General features: G+C 39.3%; 1 protein-coding gene across 2 annotated transcripts in view; it reads right to left on the bottom strand.

The window, feature by feature from the left end:
• Positions 1-18,004, bottom strand: part of caln1 (calneuron 1) — a 71,815-nt gene that overhangs the window by 21,133 nt on the left and 32,678 nt on the right. The gene's annotated exons all lie outside the window — the stretch shown is intronic.

The following is an 18,004-nucleotide window of genomic DNA, read 5'->3' as shown; positions in this document are numbered from 1 at the left end:
CACAGGAAACCTTCCGTCTGCTTTGTCATACATTCATCACAGAAGTTCAGTCTGAATCACTTGCCTCAGGCACGGCGGCTTTTAATGGACACTATGGAAAAGTTGGAAATGTCACATACTGTTAGGACTCGCTGTGGTCAAAGCTCAGAAGCAGCCTTTTGTTGAAATAAAACTGAATCCCAAACAGACTTGTGTAAGTAAAGGAGACTGGGAGCTAAAATCTGTCTCCTCTAAAGTCATTTACTCATTAATCTGCATTAAGTCATGAATAAGACACAGAAGAATCTGGATCCAACCCTTTTAAGATGCCACTGCTTTGATAATGTTGAATCTGTTTAAAGGATGCTGGGGCTGAATTCTAGAGATTCCTGCTGAGTTTGTGCAACCCAAAAACAAACTTTACAAATGAGGTACACTATATTGCCAAAGGTATTCGCTCACCCATCCAGATAATCAGAATCAGGTGTTCCAATCACTTCCATGGCCACAGGTGTATAAAATCAAGCACCTAGGCATGCAGACTGCTTTTACAAACATTTGTGAAAGAATGGGTCACTCTCAGGAGCTCAGTGAATTCCAGCGTGGAACTGTGATAGGATGCCACCTGTGCAACAAATCCAGTCGTGACATTTCCTCGCTCCTAAATATTCCACAGTCAACTGTCAGCTGTATTATAAGAAAGTGGAAGTGTGTGGGAACGACAGCAACTCAGCCACCAAGTGGTAGGCCACGTAAACTGATGGAGCGGGGTCAGTGGATGCTGAGGAGCATAGTGCCAAGAGGTGGCCAACTTTCTGCAGTCAATCACTACAGACCTTCAAACTTCATGTGGCCTTCAGATTAGCTCCAGAACAGTGCTTCAGCAGAGAGCTTCATGGAATGGGTTTCCATGGCCCAGCAGCTGCATCCAAGCCATACATCACCAAGTGCAATGCAAAGCGTGGGATGCAGTGGTGTAAAGCAGCCACCACTGGACTCTAGGGCAGTGGAGACATGTTCTCTGGAGTGACCAATCACGCTTCTCCATCTGGCAATCTGATGGACCAGTCTGGGCTTGGCGGTTGCCAGGAGAACCATACTTGTCGGACTGCATTGTGCCAAGTGTAAAGTTTGGTGGAGGGGGGATTATGGTGTGGGCTTGTTTTTCAGGAGCTGGGCTTGGCCCCTTAGTTCCAGTGAAAGGAACTCTGAATGCTTCAGCATACCAAGACATTTTGGACAATTCCATGCTCCCAACTTTGTGGGAACAGTTTGGAGCTGGTCCTTCCTCTTCCAACATGACTGTGCACCAGTGCACAAAGCAAGGTCCATAAAGACATGGATGACAGAGTCTGGTGTGGATGAACTTGACTGGCCTGCACAGAGTCCTGACCTCAACCCCATAGAACACCTTTGGGATGAATTAGAGCAGAGACTGAGAGCCAGACCTTCTGGTCCAACATCAGTGTGTGACCTCACAAATGTACTTCTGGAAGAATGGTCAAAAATTCCCATAAACACACTCCTAAACCTTGTGGACAGCCTTCCCAGAAGAGTTGAAGCTGTTATAGCTGCAAAGGGTGGACCGACGTCATACTGAACCCTATGGATTAGGAATGGGATGTCACTTACGTTCATATGAGCGAATACTTTTGGCAATATAGTGTATATGTTTATGTTAATATGAGGCATCAGCATCTTCCCTCTTTAGTACCAAAGTTAATGATTGCTTCCACCTTATTGCTTCTGATTAATAGGGAAAATACTTCAAAATCTTAAAATGGAGAAAAATCTCTGCATAGACGACGTATGAGACAGCATTTTAATATATCACTATCAATATCATAAATTTATGTTTGAAAATCCTAATATTAGATGTCCAAGTTTGCAGAGAAATTATAGGAATGATTGTTGTGGTTTGGTTTTGAATGACAAAGCTGACAAATGTATAGTCTTTAGCTCCAATAAGCTCTTCGATAAAATAATATTTCCCTGGAATAATGTTGCAGAATATAAAAAAATACATAATAAACGTGACTGCACTAAAAACACAAATTCATGCACAGTTATGATACATGACTTGTATTTTATGTGTTTTCAGGCTGTACTAAGAACAAAATTTGTATTAAAGGCAAACAATGGCGGTACTATATTGAGTCTTTTGGAGACTGTGGTGCAAGATTTAAAACATTATCCTCGAAAACAGTATTTTGTCCAGGTAATATGAAAGGTAAATAAAGCTACAATCATCATAAGCACAATTAAGCACAGTCTAGAAAGCTGAGATTCATTGAGGTTGATTTTCAAGAGTTTGGATTAAACCATAACTTGATTTTTCTTAATCGCTCCGGTATCTGTTCTTCAGACTGCACAGTGGGTTTGTGGTTGTACATAAGGAAGAGGAGTCACACTAAAGAGAAAGCTCTGTTCATCGCTAACCTCGTAAAATGACGCGTGTTCTGCTGCTGGCGCTCACAAGCGGCGAGATGGTTGCCAAGAGCCAGCATCCATCCATCTGCTGAGTTCAGCCTTTTGCAATACGGCCAAATTATACAGCTACAGATAACGCTCCACACACGCCGAAGCATCTAATTGCATTTGTTAATCTAAATTTAACGCCACGGACTCGCAAGTGTTTTGCTTTTAACGGCAGATATATTAAAACATGCAGTCGTGGGGACAAGCTCATCCTGGAACGAGACTGGGTTTGAATGCGGAACAATGTGCTCCATGCCTGTTTTGTGAAATAAAGCATCGCTGAAAATTTCTTCAGTGTTGGGAAAATGTAAGGCAGGGATCTGACTGCACCAGGTTTTCTATCATCTTGCTTTTTTTTACTCCAAAGCATCATGACAGTACGATGCTGTTGCCATGCCGGGTTTGAATGAATGGGACAATCACAGGGTTCTGGATTTGATTTGAGGATTTTAAACATGCCAAGGGAGCTACACGTATGTTACAAACAGAAATCTTATATATTTTAACAAGGTAAATAAAGGGTTTTAAATTAACAACACAGGATTCCGAGTGTACAGTGAATAATGACACCTGGCAGGATCTCTGAAGATGAAAGGTGTGACCACGAAAGCATTTTGAGAATACTGAGATGAGAACAATAACTCTATACAATTATGTCTTTTTGGTTGCACCACACCTGTCAGAAGATAAAAAAAGTTATGTGTTAAGACAAGAAAAAGCTAATAAAACTGCATTCTCTTGCACTCTGGGAAGTCGCAGCTATTAATAAAACAATTTCAACATTTTCTTTACATATTTCTAGACTCTGCTTGCATCACCATCCAGGGAAGAGTAAGAAGAGGAGCATCACTTTTTTCTGCTTAATGCATTTACTAGATATTGGTACATGGATTTAAATACATATTGACACCTGCAATGACAATGAAAGTTAACAAGTTCAGGTTCTGGCAGCTACTAGCCAGTAATTTCTGACTCCATCAGCTCCTGTAAGTGAGGAAAGTCATAAAGTTGGTTGGTCATTACTGGATTCCATCTAAGAGTCTCTGAGCTATAACCTCTCTCCTGCTTATGGCTGGTCATATTTATTGCCGGGACATTTATTATTTACAAAGCAGTTTATACACACTCCTGCATTATTCACAACAGAGTATCTGAATCTCTTCAAGAGGGTTCCCATGATACATATTCTGGTCAAGAACATACATGTTCACACCTTCTTAAGTTCTTGTCTTGTACCTTTCAGTGGAATATTTTTTTGAATGTATTTCACACAATTAAACACATGTTCTTATGGTTAGCGAAACACCAAATTATTCAAAACCATGCCACATTTTGATTTATAGTGGATTTCTATTCAACTAACAGGTTTCTTCTGACTAGAATTGCCATAAACAAGTGACTAGAGATGGTATGACATTGTGTTAGAGATGTTACTAAAAATAATTTAAACAATTCTGTGCTTTTTTTTTTTTTACTAGCCCAGCATTCTTTATACCCATTGTCATCAGTTTTTGAGAAAATTCAAGCTTCTATTTCTTCCCATATGTCTGCTTGCAATGAAAAGAATGATGGTGCAACATAACAAGAAGAATCCTCTGATGATCATTAAGGCCATCCTGATAAATCTGAGCAACTCTGGGACCAATATTTAAAGACAGACAATCCGACAGACATGGAACAGGGCAGGACTCCACGTACGCCAACCAAGAAGGACTCCACTTCTCACACAAGAGCTCAGCTACCCTTTCCAAAAGACTGGAGAAGCATTTGGCCACAGGAACTTCATTTACATGGCCAGGCATGGTGGTAGGAATGCAATAGTTTGCAGGTATTATGCAGCCACTGAGTCAAGCAACCTTGTCAAAGTAAACATCATCATGAGGAAAGAAGACAACATTAAGATTCTGGACAAAAACCTTATGAGATCTGCAGAAAAATTTGACCTTGGGCACCACTGGACCTTCCCATAAGACAATGATCTGAAATGTACAACCAAAATGCTCAAGAAATGGTTAAAAGAGAACATTATCAACATTTTGGAGCAAAGTCCAGACCTAAATCTGAATGAAGACCGGAGTGGTGACAAGGAAACCTTCCAAACATAGACCCGGGCATCAAAAATCCAAGTGGACAATTGAAAAAAATCTGTAAGCAATCATAAGACTGTTTGATTGCTGCAGTGACAACTAAGTATTTGCCATTAATTATTGGGAAAGGGTATGAATACTTTTGGATGTGGTATGTTTATAATGTAAAAATTTTACACAAAAGTAGTTAGAATTTACATCTCTAACACAATATCTCACTGTGTTTTGTCAGTTATGTCTTCTACAGTCAAAATAAACCTAAAATTCACTATAAATCAAAAATTAGCACACATATCAATCATTTTGGGGCATGACATTTTTTGTAAAAGTGTAAAAAATTCTGGGCGTTACTGAACATTATTAAAATGAAGCTTCTTGGGTTATTTATCTAGATCTATGTATTATCATCATTCGAACCAAAACTCATTCAACCACATTCATTGCTCCCGAGGTAAAGAAGTCATTATTCTGCTTCTGGGATTTACAACACCTGTATTATACCCTGAATATGCATGTAGCCCGTAAATTACCTCAGGTTCCTAGATTCATTATGGCCTCCTTTGCTTAGTGCCCAGGTCCAACACGCACACATTCTCTTCCTTGTTAAAACTAATATTCAGCATCTTTATCGATCTCTGCTTTTAAACAGCCTATCTGTTCCCCTCGAGAGGCTCGAAGCCTTCAGGAGAATTTATGTCTCCATTACCACTGCGTCACCCGGCTGTCAAAGGACAGAAGATTAATTGAGAAAAAAAGAAAACACAACGTGCGCCACGAGGGTAACAACTGGCGGGAAAATGAATTGGAGCTCATATCTGGAACCAATCACTGGAGTGTTCGAAGTGACAGAAACATTGGGCCGTTGAGACTCTTCATGTGGACCAGATCTTTAAAAAAAAAACCTTCGTGTTGAGGTCTGTAACCTCTGTACTCCAGTGAACATTTCACTGTGGCTAATGTTTCATGATCAACAAAAAAAGAAGAAAAAGAAACAAAATCACGCAGCCATACTCTACTTTATCTTAAGTATTTTTGCGGCTTCTTCCGACACAAACAGGCAACAGTAAAGTCTGATCAAAGAGGCTCCGATAAACGCACTTAACAGTCTGTGAATCCTTTGGGGAAATCTATTTAAATCTCAGTATAGAAAGCAATTCTCTCCCTTCGAGAGGCTCTCTCACTTTACATTCACTTTACACTCGCTCCAAGCACAGTAACATAAAGCCGGTGCCAGCAGTGAATCAAAAGCACGGCAGACTTTAGTTGGCTCAACTCAAAGGCAATTGAGGAAAATAAGAAAAGAAGAGGAACTGCCCAAAATTACTGAGCCACCTATCAATAGCCAATTACTGTTAGTATGATTAATCAAGGAGAAATTACTCCCATTAACCTCTGGACTGGAGGGGCTGCCTGAGGGTCACTGCTCTCATTAGCAGGATTCGATGGATCTATGTGCTCTGTCTCATGTAATTCCTCTCCTTCACTGAACGGGAATAAAGCACAGATGAGACAGAAAGGAAGAGCGATGGCAGATAGAAAAAAGGACTGAGGAGACAAGCAGAGGGCTGAAGAGGTGGAGGGTAAAAGATGACAAGCGAATAAAGTTTTGCCCCAAGGTTTAGCATTCAATTGCAGCTTGATGCAAACCTGAAAATATTCAGCACACAGTATAATTAAATCCACAGGGTCACTGCTGCTTTTGTCACCAGGACCCGAGCTAAAGTCTGGAGCCGATGATATATCGGATTTGTTATCTTAAAGTGCCTTATTTTCAATTTGACCAAACCTAATTAGAGCTAAATCCAACCCGAGAGCTTCATATCCAGTTGCCTCGCACAGCAAAATCTCAAACACCGCATCTAAACGTAAGTTCATTCACTTTGCACTTTTTTTTTTTTCCTGAGATGCAGTAAAGCCCTTGAACTTTGCCATTTTTATTCCTTGGCATCAGCATTAGATGCAGGGGAAAGCTGAGAGGTCCGTCTTCCCACCTGTTTATCTGAAATTAAAATCATCTCTGCAGAAATGTCACATTAGGTGCTCTGTTTTAGTGTGTCAAGAACTGCATCACAAGGCTGCACTTAAAAGCCACGGAGAAAATGTTAATTCATGCAGCATTGTGAGTACAGCTTGTTAAAAAAAAAAAAAAAGCAAAAAATAAAACCCACTGAACTCAAACTTTCCCAGGAAACGCTAACAAACTAGAACGTTAAATGATGAATGATGAGCAAAAAAAGCCCAACTCTTTTGAAGTCATACATCCATATTCGCTCTTCATCTTCGCTGTCTGCAGCCCTGATGGGACTTTGAAGTGCACCTTGGAGGATAAAGGCACAGCACGCCGAGCAACGCTGTGAAATGATGAACAATGAGAAAAGGGCCCGTGTCTTTTTGATTGCATTTAGCTGACAAATGATTTTCTCTATTCATCTAAATAGGAGTCTACACTGTGATTACTTAGTAGATAAAAATGAAGAAGGTCCCCTCTAGGAAATCCAGCGTGTCAGTGCGATGTAGTCGGAGGCATTTATTTTGATTGGCAGACACATCATTAAAATTCTGGGCATTAAATAACACAAATGATCCTCCAGCGTGAATGCATGTGTGTGTGTGCATTTCAAGTTAAGCGACTGTGCAGAAAACGCAGTAATGTGTTCTTGACACTTCTCAGAGCTGCAGTCTGGATGAGAAAGAACTGTAATGAAGTGAATCACTGAGGTAGCCAAGCTGACTCACATGCAATTAAAGCTACACGGAACATAAGGAGGAGGGGCCGGGATGCAGAAAAGGGAGAAAAAGTGTCACGGTGTACATGAAAAATGAGCTTCTCTATATCATGCAGAGACGTTTCATGTGATACCGAGAGCTGGCAGAAGCGAGACTCAAAGCCAGAGAGTCGGAGCTTTTACTTCTCAGGAGGCCTGAGGGTCAGTGTGGATGCAGCTGCTTCTCCAAAAGCAGCAAGACTTCAAACAGCACCGTCCTCAGCTCCAAGAGAAGGAGAGTTATCAGCTTGACTCAATGCAAAGGGCTAATTGGTACAGTAACTTGACACTGCTCAGCACCCACTACATCCACATACTGCACATCCATGTAACTGCTCAGCTGGTTGGTGAATAAGCTTCTTACTGTGCACCACATTCAATGTATCCTGCATTATTTGTGTCTACGTATCCACAGATACACAGTTCCTTCTGCACTCGAAGGTGATGTTCCTCCTGTCAGCTTCCAAACAATAGCAACATGAGATGTGGTGTCCTGGCAACAGTGTACTGTGTAGTGTGTTGAGACACTCGGTGTTATTATAAAACACACTGCATTACTGGCATACTTTACATTTCTATACATGCAGTAGCATCACACTGATAATACTGCAGTAGTGTGGCATGTTTAAAAGCATCAATATGACACGTAACATATTCTATGCATGAAGAAACGATAGAAACTAGGACACTAAGACTCAAAAACAAAAAGGAAAATTAAATTATTATCTACTAAAAGAGGCACAAAATCATAAACCATAAACATACATGAAACAAGATAAGCACACATGTGTGGCATGGAATGTGTTTTTTATTGGCCATTTTTGGTTTTATTCGATAGGTCAGTGAAGAGGCAGACAGGAAAGTAGGGAGAAGAATGGGAGGAAGACCTGCAGCAAAGTGCTGTGAGCAGAAATCAAACCCAAGTCGCTGTGTTGGGAACTATAGACCCTGTTCATGGGTCACCTGCTCAACCAGCTGAGAACCACAACACCACCACTCTTTGCCAGATAACATTCAGTCAACAGTCCCAAAGCTGATCCACAGTCAGTTCTAGTGCCTCTTAACTGTGCAGTCTTCACCAAAAATTGGTAGTTTTGTACCTTGTTTAGGAACAAGCCTTACACTGTTATTGCAAAAGCTGAGCAGAAACAAGGCAGCTGACTCTGTGCCTAATTCATCACCATGATGGGCAATTACACTTGCACTTTAGCTCTGTATCAATACATCTTTTGCTCTTAAATCGACAAACCTTTCATCCAAATACAAAGAAAATGGCCATTATATGACAAAAAATACAACAAAGGACTACAACCTGCTGTTATAAAGGTTTACGATGAAACAAATAAAACTTGCCTGTACATTCACTCCTGAAATAAACAACAATCAAGTTAGATTTTATGAGAACAATGAAAATATGAAACAAATATATATCTACTGGTCAAGTTTGCATTAAAGACCCATCTGGAGGTCAAGGTGAAAACACAGTTTCGTCTCTTGGTGAGAGTGAAGGCCTCTGACGCTGACGACTCTGGCCAGAGATCAAAAAGATGCTCTTCTCCGGCATGATAACACTGTAAATGCTTGGCCTGATTAAGAAAAATGGAGTCATTTTCACTTTGATAATGCTTCATAATTCACCTCCCAACCTCTGTGCTGGAATCTGAGGAGCAGCACATTAGAGGGACGACACTGGGAGTAGATCAGACTGTTTGAAGGAGGGTGATTAGTTATACGGAGGCAAAGGGAGGACGTGTGTGTGTGTGTGTGTGTGTGTGTGTGTGTGTGTGCGCATGTGTGGGTGTTGATTAGCTGTCGGTAACGTCACGTCCCTGTGCCACCTTCATTGCTATTCAAGGCCATGCATGGCAAAGGGAATATGATTTTTCTGCCTCCTCTGCCTCCCCAGCAGGCATGTGAACGCCCTGAGAGCATGTTTACATCCTGCATGGCGGCCTTGAATCAATCACACACCCAGCAGCTGCTTGTTAGAATCGGTGCTGGCTCTCCTCGTACTACCTGCCCGGAGCAGGACTTTCGACAGTCAGCAGTTCTTCAGGGGGACTTCTTCATTTGAATATCAGCAATCCAGCGTGGCACTTGGGGAAACTAGAAATTATGTCTACATACGTGCAACGAATGAGGGTGATAAAAGATGATAATTGCAGACTTTTAATCAAAAGCGTAACATGATATCTAACAGGCATATCTAAATTCCATCACATGTTTTTCTTGGTCAGAGGAAGTAAGAAGTGCTTAAAGCAGTTCAAGCTTGCTGTAATACTAACACATTTTTTAACCAAGGTGAAATTTGTACCAATTTTTTATTTTTTTTTTTACCAAGGCTGCTCTGTCATTGTATCATTTCGGACGGATAAGTCCCGATAATTCAGCAGCGTTGGATCTGTAGTAGGATCACAATCATGTGATCATCAGCAGGCAGCTGATGTAGTGTTCACTAGTTGTCATAGTTACAGTGACGCTATCTTGCAATGATACAGAAATCTTTAACAGATCCGTGGATCCAGACTATAAGCTGCATCACTGCCAAAATCTAATCACTTGATCCTTGTGTCATTTCTGACCTTCCCTGAAAACTTGATCCAAATCTGTCATTTCGTTTTTGAGTAATGTTGTGCACAGACAGATTAACAGACGGACAAACGTACGCTGATTGTCACATAATTATTTACATTTACTATTTAATTACAGTATGTTAGTTGCAGGAAGTGGAGTAAAACAATAAAAGCACATAATATCTTTATTAAATGCTTCTTATGACTTTATAACAAGGACAGCTAACTTTTTGCAAATGCAGGTTGATTGATTGATACTTATTTAGAGCTAATTATTTCTATACTTCTAAGCTATTCTACAAAACTAGCACAGCAAAAATGTGTTTACTGTTGCCTCCACTGTACATGAATGGTAAAAAAAACTGGGACAAAATTTAAATGACCTGAGTAAATCGGTCAGGTCAACAACAAAAGGCACAAACAAAGGCAACAAAACAGATGTGTCACCTTAAACAGAAGCAAACAGAAATCACATTAGGGAAGAGAGCAGGTGATGTGTGGCCTAAATAACAGCCAAACTATACCTACTCTTCAATCTTTGCAGTTACTGATTATAAAAATTAACAATAAAAAAGAAACATTTGATTAATAAATGTGTTTTTAGTACTGATATTGTGAATTGGGGCCATTTCTCTTAATTTTGTTTATTCTAGATGCAAGAAAAAGACCTAAGGAAAATGAAAGTAATAGGAAACAGTAGGACAGGTAATATTGTAAATTCATCACAGTATCAAATATGTTTGAGGTAAATTTAGCTTATAAGAAACTGACAGCCTTTATTGATGTATTGCAGGTTCCTAGACACTACAGTATATTTCTGGGAAGAAGGGCATTAACTGTTATTGTATATAATTGATCAGTTTGCCCTAAAAAAAAGCAGACCTCACTTTCCACCGACTCTGGAGGGGCCAACACAAATATTAACCTACTCTCGCCTTTCTCTACAAAATCGTTGTGCCCCATGTATTATTCATCATCTATGAGTTGTTCCAAAGGCATTATGAATCCAAAATTGTGCCCTGGCACAAAAGGACACTAAAAGGAGGATTAGTGGATCTGATTTAAGATGAAAGTCTACAAGCCAGGCAGAAAGTGTCTGAATGACAGAAGCTGGGGTTAGAAAGAGTAACAAAATGCAGCACAAAAGTCAAAATCCAGACACTTTAACCCCATACAGAAGCTGAAATCATGTTTTTAACAGCGCATCACAGGACACACTAACTGTTTACCAACTGTATCATTTTATACTTTGAATGATGAATAACTTCGTTCAGGTGTCAGATTTATGATGACAGATTGTACAAACCTGTGACTTTTCCATTTGAAGTCAGTGCCTTCAAAAATCAGTCCTCAAGCAAGTTGAAAAGGATGAAAAACAGCAGTTTTGTGGGACAGAATGAGAACTTTTAAAGTGACTGAAATACAGAAGCTTCACGTTTTAGAAATGACACCTGCCTCGCTTTTTAAAATTGCCTTCTGTCATGTCAAAATCACTCATTTCTGAACGTAAACAAATCAGAAGTCAACAGAGTAAGTCTTCTGACAGTTCGATGATCGTTTCTGGGAACTAAAAAATATATCTCAACTCATGAAGGTGCTGTTCACCAACACCCAATTCCACTTCAATGTATTAATGTCACGGAAATTGGGCCTCCAAGCCTTCTGGTGACAACATATAAACATAAAATTATGTTTGTAGCTGATGTACTCGTTGGAAAATAGGATTAATTTATTTCAGCCTGGCGTCTAAAGCAAGCCAAGCCGTGCCACTTGTCCGGTTGTTGTGGTGGAGTCATTGTGAGCTCAGTGTGAATATCTGCTCATTAGACTCAGGGCTCCTCACACCTCTCTGCTGTGAGCTGCTGCCTTCTGACGTCTGCTCTCAGAAACACACTTCACCTCAGAGAAAACAGCTCCAAACGCTCTGCCCCCCTCTTTTATAATTAGTAGGATTTTTGGGAGGTAATTCACTGACATTTTGGTGGGAGCAGCGGATTAGATTACTTGGTTAATACACTCAGAAACCTTGTGACACATCTTGGTTAAAAGCTACCAAGCTGAGCCACAGAAGCTCTAGCATTTATTCACGTATTACAAGTAGTATCATTATAAGAAACTGCAATATATATTTCATAACTCAATGACTCAATGAAAGAATCGAGCACACATTAAAAACAGAAAATTACCACTTTACAGCTTCTTTAGTTCTAAAAGACATGCAGTAATTGCACTATTATTTATGGTGAAAAAAAAAATTAAATTAAAAAAAAAAAACATTCCTGGAAGACTTACATAGAAATATGTAAAAGTTCTAAAGGTGAAAAGAATAGAAGAAGGTGACAAAGAAGAAGGAAAAGGAAAAAGATGAGAAGGAAAAGAAAAAGAAGAAAAAGGGAAAGGAGGTGAAGGAGGAGAAGAAGGAGGAAATGGAGACGTAGGGGGAGGAGAAGAGGAAGAACAAGGAAAAGGATGAGAAGAAAAAGAAGAAGAATAGGGGAAAGGAGGAGGAGAAGAAGAAGGAATGGGAGGAGGGGAAGAAGGAAACAGACAAGTAAAAAGGGAAAAGGAAAGGAGGGGGAGGAGAAGAAAAAGGGAAGGAGGAGAAGAAGAACAAGTTAGAAGAGAAGGAAATGGAGGAGAAGAAGGGGAGAAGAAGAAGCAGGCAGAAGAAGAAAAAAGGAAAGAAGAAGAAGAAGAAGAAGGAGAAGGAAACAAAAGAGTAGAAGAAGGTGGTTCTCCACCTTCTTCTACTCCTCTGTTTCCTTCAGGAGAAGAAGAAGAAGTAGATGAAGATGAAGAAGATGCTCTAAAAATGGAACCATAAAACATGATCAGTTCGTATCAGTTAATAAAACTTAAGTACAGTGGAGATACTTTACCTTTATCTACTGGTTTTAATTATTTAATCAAAATATAACAGAACAAATGGTGGAAAAGTTCTGTGTAGAAGCAAGAATAACCAGAATAATAACTCTTTTTTATTTTTAATATTGTGCCATGTTTCAAAACTGATCCACCTAAAAGCAAAAAATTGAATCCAACTTTCCTATTGCATGAACATTTATTTTTTCTTATTAAATGTGGGCGTACAGCACACAGAATGATTATGGTGCAAACACCTCTAAAATAAGCTCACTCATGCTGTTCTGTCAAAGAGGGAGAGGAAACTCATCAGTCTTTCCTCCTGGCTGTCAGTTTACTGGTCTGACAGATGACCTGTACAGGCAGAATGTAATATACACAGCAGCCTTTGCATTGAAGCATTATTGAATTTGCATCTTTAAGCAGAGTAAACCCTATTAAAGGTGAGCTTCTTCATCGACTATGGAGCCACCGAGGCAGCTTTGTAAAGGGCATTGATGAGGACGTGAAAGGAAAGCTTCAGCGAAAACCTCACAGCTCCCAACTCTGTTTGTGTTGTCCAGCCTACGGCTTACAGGAAACACTGATTTCAGTCTTTTTCGTGCATTTACTGCTCCTGATGAGAACATTAGTTTGTGCAAATATGAGGAAAACAAACTCGACAGCTGAGTCTGTGCCAGGGAGACTCAGGGGGCCGAGACAAGGGGGGATACAGCTCAGATTTTTATTTACAGTGAGGCTGCAAGATTCTCATTCCCCAGAAAAAAACAAAGCACAAAACAAGAACAATTACTTCTGTTTTGAGGTCACATTCGATATGCATGACTTTTATGGTTTTGTATGGAAGCCCGTTTCCGCCACTTGAAAAAAAAAAAGAAGTCACATGCTATCTCATGATTATGAGATAGAAAGTCAGAATTATCAGATAGTAAGTCAAAATTATGAGTTTGTATCTCATAATTATGAGATAGACAGTCATAATTATGAGATAGTAAGTCATAATTATGAGATAGACAGTCATAATTATGAGATAGTAAGTCATAATTATGACTTTCTATCTCATAATTATGAGATAAGGCATAATTATGAGATAGTAAGTCAAAATTCCGAGTTTGTATCTCATAATTATGAGATAGAAAGTCATAATTATAAGATAGAAAGTCATAATTATGAGATAATAAGTCAAAATTATGACTTTCTATCTCATAATTATGACTTTCTATCTCATAATTATGACTTTCTATCTCATAATTATGAGATAGCATGTGACTTCTTTTTTTTCAAGTGGCGGAAATGGGCTTCCATACATAGGGGACCATGAGGGTCTGTGCCAAATTTCCTCACCAAGAACTGCTTACATGGCTTGTAAACTAACCCAGGAAAATTAGCATGAACTTCTCTGCATTGATTACTAGACATAAAAAACCAAGAGTAGAGCAGTATTTTACAGCGTTGCAGTGCATATATATACCATAGTCAGTATGGATTTTGGAACAATGTGTTCCAGACAACCACCAAATGTTATACACAGTCAGTGTATCTGCAATAACAGCAAAGTAACATAAATATCAGCAACATTATCAACCAATTTCCCATCACTTAAGAGAAATCATGTGATAAATGGCACAGACTGTGTGTGTTTTGCTTTCTAAATGTTGCCCAGCGATGCTTCATTGGTTTTACAAGTTAAGAATTATGACAGCGCTTATAAGATTTGCATTTCAGCCATTCTCATTCGGAGCTGCTGTGTGCCTCACTTCTGTCACTTGGTTGGCATAAATCACCATCTCAATGATGAGCCACAGTCCTGCCTGGGGATTAATTAGTACAAAGCAAGGAACGCTGACCTGTAATTAAAAGCACAGAGGAGCTTTGATCCTTAAAACAAGTATTCCACACACCTTCAGCAATTATCACACACAGGATTAAGAAGTTATTTTATGAAATTATGAAAAATACTGCTAAATCTATATAATGGACTCAACAAAAAGCAACAGATAAGTCTATAGGAAAGTTCACTGCTTTGTTTATTATTCATGAAGACCTCGTTTTGTTAATCATGCAGCTCATGATTAGGAGAACAGTGCAAAATAAAACGTTTGCTGTAGTTCAATTACAAGGTCATAATTGCCCAACAGGATAATTAGATACATTAACAAACTGTTGAAGAGCAGATAGGAGAGAGTAGGAAGGTGAGTGTGTGACAGCAAGTGAATCATTATCCCGTCACCCCAGCTGGTGAGGATGTGACACTTTGGCTGATATTACTGGAATGAGAAAATCTCTCAGCCAAGACAAGAACTGAGCGACTCTCAGGGTTCAAAAAGACCCAACCAGAACATAATACGAGGCTCGTACGAGTTAGCCGGGGTGCGCTTGTGTCACATTCCTGCTGAGTGACTCCTGCTCGGCTCTGATGAAGACAAATTGTGACGAAATCGGTGACGGGAAATAAATACTTAATCGTACAATCTTACAAAATGGCAGATGAAGGCAAATGCAATCTGTGAAATACTGTCAAAAGCTTTGGTGGCTGTGCATTTTTATAAGCGTTACACAAAACTCCTCAACACAGAGCTGTTGCTGCATCCTGGTCATGATCCATGTTTTATGGAAAACACTGGATATTCATGTGTTTTCTAAACTGCTTCAAGCACTTTGCTCATAGTCCTTAGTGTCACTTTGCGTTCTGTGATGAATGTAAAGGTTCTGCAGCTTTAGAGAAACAATTACTGTTATTTTAATCCGTCTAATTACTCTACAATGCACTGTGGTCATTCTTCAAGATGAGTTTATTGGGTTCTTATTCTTCAAAGACAACTTTAAAAATTAGATTTGCTAAATGAATGTACTGTAGTAAAGCTACAGAAATATTTTAAAAGGAGGCTGAACTGGTGATAATCCCTTATACAAACATTTTCAGTATTTTTGTAGCATTCTCAGGTGGAAAAAACAGACTAATTTACTGAATAATGAAGGTAGCGACAATACAAGAGACTCAGGCTGTTCTCATTATCACTGAAGATGGTTCTCTATGGCTCTGGAGTGGCAGTAAGTTTGGGCTTGTTGTTATGAAGCTGCAGAATATATTTGCGACTGATTAGATCCCTGTTGATGTTGCTGCATAATGGATAAGAATGTAAATATTTAAAGTGCCTTTAACACACTCAAAACATCTCTTAATTTCCATGTTAATGAAATGCAGCAAACATGAAAACTACTCAAAAGTCTGAAATGTTGCGAAAAAGAACATCACAAATTCAAATATTTGCTTTTACTTGACAATGACGCTAATGTACAGCAATTTTTCAACCTCAATTAAAGCAAATATTCAATATTCAGTTCACTATTGACTATTATCTTTTTGTTTGCCCCGTCTGTAAAGCACTTTCTGAGCTCGGGTTTTTAAAGGTGCTATATATATGAAGTTATTAGAATTCTTATTGTTTCAGAACTGTGAAATACTGTGTTTATTTTCAGCAAATTGAGGAGCTGTTTTTCTATTCCAAAACCATGAATATTGATCTCTTGGTCTTATCATTTTCTCCTCAGTTACCACTAGTAGGGTTATAAAAATTCCAAATCAGCCACCAGAAACTTTACAGTACCACCGGATTGTTATGGTGCATATTTTAGCAATCTGCACATTTAGCTGACATAAAACCCGATTAGAATTTAAATGAAATCTTTTCTGAAGTCTACAATCCTTGTATCTCCTGTTTCTTCTCCATCAGTTCCCAAGTAAAGTAGATGGGGCTGGAGATGGCAGAAGTTCTACTTGCTTCATCAGCTTTTTAAATAAAACCAGCTGCCTGCTGCAGTCAGGGCTGATAAAAAGCTCCAAGACTCAGCTATATAATTGCCAAAGTCAAACAATGAGCTACAAGAGGCTAACAAACCAAAAACTGTAAAATTGGAAGAGAATTTCCAGTCGCTTGATTTCTATGATCTCTTTCTCATTTCACATAGTCATTACATTTTGTTAACGCGACAACGAATACTGCAGCTTCAGAGAATAAAACTAAAAGCCGTCAGATATTAGTGAGAAGGAACTCCATTTCTTTACACTGTATATTCTTGTGCATATTAATTAGATGTTATGTACGTCCCATAGTTAACTGACACAAAAGACAAGCGTTTTTCTAAGCATGTGAGATCTGTTGATGTGAAGTCCAGTGCAGCTTGTGAATTTTGATGAGTGGGACATAATGAGCCAGCAGCATGAGATGTCTTAGTTGATGGTTTATTCAGTGTTTGCTGAACTGTTGGGTGGGCTTTCAAGCAGACAGTGTTATTTTTCTCCATGTATACTTGCATTGCTAAGATCATTTCCATTTTTCAATTGTTACGCAAAAGCTAAACTGCATGTTATTTCCTGACGAATAGACATAATGCTTTATTAGGCTTTAAAAGGACTGTTTTAAAGGACAGAGTATCATATGTAACATATGTGTTCCACTATTCTAAAGGCCAAAATCACTTAAACACTTTTACTTCACAACAGACACCTAAGAAGTATGACAGAATACAAAACAAATACATTGAAAGAGGCTGAGTCATCCACTACAGTCCATTAACAAACTAAACTAAGCACAAAACTAATATCTCAAGAAACTAATCATCTGTGAGGCGCATGGAGAAATAATCATGATAAATCAAGGCTCGCAGGACATTTTTTCCCTCTGAATATGTTCCGCACATTAGATGAGGTGCTTGCTGCAGATTCCTGCTTCTGGGCATCAATTCATCAGATGAGAAATGTCGGTTTGTAAGTGTAGAAGTAAGAAACCCCAAACCGAAACCACCAGTCTTACTTAAACGGGTCCGTCTCGTGCCAGCCGGTCTCCTTGACAAGCCAAGGTCACTGCAGCAGCCAAATGTGGCTGGCAGTGCACTCGCCCAGCCTGCATTCATACCTCTAAAGGCTTGTGTCCTCATGGTGTAAACCACAAGCTCCTGCCCCCGAGAAAAAGCCTGGGTCAAGCCGACGATTACATCACGAGGATGGGCTTGCCAAGTGTTACTATCGGTGCCAAATGTTCTGCTCTTTCCCTCACACCTGCTTGATTTGTCATCATTCCCAGTCATGCTCTCTCCTCCTTTCTATTGTCTGCACATTTATCACTCAGTCTCACTCAGAGTCACTTTATTTCACTCCTGCACTGACAGTTTGTTTTCTCCGTCCCTTCAGATTATTAAACTCCTTTTGGTTGTCCATCAGTTATAATTTGCTATACGCAATAGCTTAAACATTTGTTTT

This window comes from Amphiprion ocellaris, chromosome 7 (genome assembly GCF_022539595.1).
Source record: "Amphiprion ocellaris isolate individual 3 ecotype Okinawa chromosome 7, ASM2253959v1, whole genome shotgun sequence".
NCBI classification, from domain to species: Eukaryota; Metazoa; Chordata; class Actinopteri; family Pomacentridae; genus Amphiprion; species Amphiprion ocellaris.
The sequence above is the reverse complement of the archived record's forward strand: the minus strand, read 5'-3'. Positions and strand labels throughout refer to the sequence as shown.